Raw genomic sequence first — 3,988 nt, forward strand, 5'->3', positions numbered from 1 at the left:
GCTGGACTGGGCGGTGGTTCTCGCCCAGTGCCGCGAGGGGGCAGCAGCGCCCCGTGGGAGTTCCTGGGTGGCCCCGATGGTCCCGGTTGGTCCCGGGTGCTGTGGACCTTTCCTGCCCACGCTGGTCCTGTCAGCACCACGGCTGATTAGCGGTGCCTGTACCAGGGCGAGGTCACCACCGATGGCCCCCAAGCAATCAGTCCGCAGTATCTGAACGTCCCTCCTCATTTGGGAACAGCCATGCTGGGATAGGGAGGATAGGCTGATCACACCCTGTCCCTATTCTTCTCTGCTTTACACTGGCTACTCCAAAGAGCTGACTTCAAGATGCTGCCATGGAATTGGAGCCAGCYACATGCAGGACTTTGCCTCTCCTCCACTCCTACCAATGGCAAACCTCTCCTGTCCCTTCCCACCCCTTCGCACTGGGCATCAGAGTAGTTCTGGGTTCCCAGGGATGAAGACAAAAGGGAAAACCAGGGTGTGCTTTCCAGAAAGTGCCAAGATTCCAGACTCTGTGTCTTCACTATGGAGGTCTGAGAGCTATTTTAAGTTACATGGAGTCCATAAAGAAGTTCCTGTGGGGCTCTGCTGGCCTGAGCTGCCCAGTGCTCAGAGCAGAAGCTGCAGGCTCCCTCTMATTGCTCCTAGCTCTGTTGTTGCCAGTCTCACACTGCCAGAGTATTCACCTGTTTTCCTCTGGGATACCATGTATTTTAGCCCATGGTCCAGCTCAAGTGATTTGTGGAAGTGTGGTAATGTTCTTTAATAAGAGGCTGTTCCCTCACACGCTGGGCACTATTCCAGCATGCTCAACCCCTCTTGTTCTTCTGAGGTCCCAGGTAAGGCAGGTCAGCAGTGCAGAAATGAAGGCCCCAAATGCACATCCTGTGTTAACGAACCTGCTTTCTGCCTGGTGGCCATGTCAAAACTGCCACGAACATTTCTGTGGAGGACGTTTCAGGGTCTCCTGCCTGTGTCCCTGTTGGCTAAGGGGACCCCAGCTGTGCCCTGAATGCTGGAGCTTGCTGAACGCATGAAGGCAGGTTTTGCATGGGAAGATAAGGAGGGCTTTTTTAGCTCTGAAAGCTGTTTATTCTTTACAGCGTACTGACACCAGAACGGAAAGGGCCTTTTCCTGAAACTGGCTATTTATAAACAGCCTGCGGTGCTGAGCCTTCCCTTGCAGGGGGGCAGGGACTCTTGCAGCTTTTCTTTTGCTGCCTTGAGCTCACTCAGAGATTCTTCAGACAGGGGTGAATAGAGCAGCTCTTGCTGCCCATCTGCTGGAGGCACGCTCCAGTACCGAGCTTGTAATAAYTCTTAGGAGATGTCAAACTCCAGTGAGTACCTAATTCAGCCCTAAATCCCTTGGCTGTGCAGTTGGTACTATCCACAGCSCTGAAGTCTTACAAAGGCTTTGCAGGAGAAATCAGCCATTGGTGGCAGTCATGCCTTTAATGTGTGACACAGCCRGGCTTGTGCAAAGGGACAGATCCTTGTGGTGCATGGGCACAAATCAGGAGCACTTGTAGCTCTGTCTTTCCAAGTTTCCAAACAGTGTAGTGTTGACTGCATCCACACACTAGAGGTGGGATTTGGCTGCTCCAAGATGTCTRAAACAGAGTCTTGAAACCTTGGCTAACTTTGCTTCCCTGTTGTGTGAGTCAGCACAGGCAGGCAGCCTGGACAACCACAAACTCATGGCTCAAGCACAAAGAGCAAATTTATTCCCATTGGCTCACTGTCCCAGGGATCCTCAAAGCAGCACCCAAGCAGAGATACACAAAGTTGGTCCATGCTGGAGGARCACCAGTCTGCTGCTCATACTGCTTTATCAAGGGTTATTTGCAGCTGCAAGGTCAATTGAGCATTTACAATCCTCCTCACCAGTCTGCTTCTTTTAACCCATTCCTCCCAACACCTGTGAAAGGAGGGAAATAAGCACCTTCCAACTCTTATCTCCGTGAGATGCCTTTCTTTGGATTTTACCCAGTTTGTGTTGGGATGCTGRGCAACTCTCTCCATCCCTCCTCCTTTTTTTTTTTCCCCAGCAGGCTCTGTGGGCAGTGCTGAGCTCCTCTTCCTCAGGGACACTGGGATCCTCTTTTGAACTCAGCCAGAAASTGAGGAAGCTGCAGCTAGGTTCATTATTAAAACTACTGCTCCTTCCCGACCTAGCTGTGCTGTCTTGGCAAACCAGGTTTGCTCTTGGGACTGCTCACAGTACAGTACCACAGCATTATCTGTATTTTCCCACCTGTAGGGATGTGAGGATGTGGTGGCCTTTGGTTGTGGCTCTGGCACAGCCAGCGTGCCTGGCAGAACCCCTGRCACAAGGGATTTGGCTGAGAATTAAATAATTAAATTAAAACCCTCTGTCTGCTTCTGGAGTTTGTTTAGTGCTGCTGAAAAAAGGCAGAGTGATGAGGAGAGGATGGGGCAGACACACAGCTCTTCAGCCATGCAGGGAGACGCAGATTTCCATGGGGTTCTGCACACTAAACACAGCTGAAGCCGTGAGGATGGCTCAGAGCCAACAGCGTGGGAGATCAGAAAACTGTTGCATTGAGGTCTCTTCACCCCTCTGGTATTTCAGTGTTCATGAGCAGGTCATGAATGTTTGTAGCAGGCTGAACTTGCAGAATTGCCTGGAAATGTGAACTCAAGGATATTTTTGGCAAATCTGGAAAGGAAATAATAATCCATCTGGAGGCTGCAGGATGCAACACAGCTCCTGCACATGGAAAGGTCCTACTGCCTCTGAGCTGCACMCATACAACTTACACGAGACTTGGCTGACTTCTCAAAACTTTTCTTAACTCACTACAGWGCCTTGCAATCAACTGACTTTTGTATTTACAGTTGAAACAGGAAAAGCAGGACTTGGTCCATACTTTGGTGTAGCAATTATGAAGCAACCTAACGGCAGACTGTAACCAGCATCTGAAAATCGGGAGTGTTGTAATGTGCTGAAGAACRATGTGCCCCAGAAGAGCCCCTCAGCATGCAAATACTGCTGAGATGGACCACAGTGTAACCACTGGCTTTCTAAACAACAGCATGTTATCAAGGACTTGAGGTGCAGATCCYTGTTTTCCCTTTCCTTCAAGGCAAAGGCTGATCGGGAATTGGGCTGGGATCAGGTGATTGCAAAAGCAGTCACTTGCAAAGCTTTTACTRTGGGCTTAGTCCTTTGGCTCTGAAATATCACTTGGATTTGGCAAAGAGCTACTTTACCTAATCCCCATTCATGCAGAGACATGTGGAAGCTCCTGGGAATCCCTGCTGCACTAGGGACTTGGGTTCAGCAAAGTGGGAATACCCCCTGTGAATACTACACAGTGGGATCCTCAGGGGCCTCCAGCCTGTCTGCCTGGCCCTGGAGGGTGATATGGAGCCCCTTGCATTGCTCTTCCTAACTGTGATGCCCTTCCCCATGATCCAGACACCTGAGAATACACTGAGAGATGAAACAGCAAGTGTGAACCAGAGCTTTGTCTGTGTATCCACACGCCAAGGCCTGAGCTGGCTCCTCTGGATGGTAGATGGGGACACAGATGAGTAGTGGAAGGCTGTAGTTGAGCTTTTCCTGTCCCTCCAGCATTGCATCTTTGTGCAGATGGTGGAGATGGTGCAAGAGGAAGGTATCCCACTTTGTCCTCAGTCTTGGGCGTCATGGGGTACTTTGTGTGGTGTCAGAGATGAGTGTCAGCTCTTCCCTGTGTCACACATRGACCCTGCACTTCACTGTGTATTGGTTCCTAACTGGGCATCTCATGTTTTGTCAAGGTCCAGATCTGCCCTGTTGTGACTCCAGATTTCATTTGGGGCATTGTTAATAACGAAGAGGTGAATTGTTACCTCCTGTTCTTCATGCTGTTTTCCTAGGACAGACATGTTGCCTGGTTCTTTGCCCTGCTGATTGCATTGCAGGGAAAAACCAGGAGGAGGAAAGGGAAAGGGAAAGGGAAAGGGAAAGGGAAAG

The sequence above is a fragment of the Malurus melanocephalus genome, unplaced genomic scaffold, assembly GCF_030028575.1.
Source record: "Malurus melanocephalus ecotype Western Australia unplaced genomic scaffold, MMel_1.1 scaffold_442, whole genome shotgun sequence".
In the NCBI taxonomy this organism is placed as follows: domain Eukaryota; kingdom Metazoa; phylum Chordata; class Aves; order Passeriformes; family Maluridae; genus Malurus; species Malurus melanocephalus.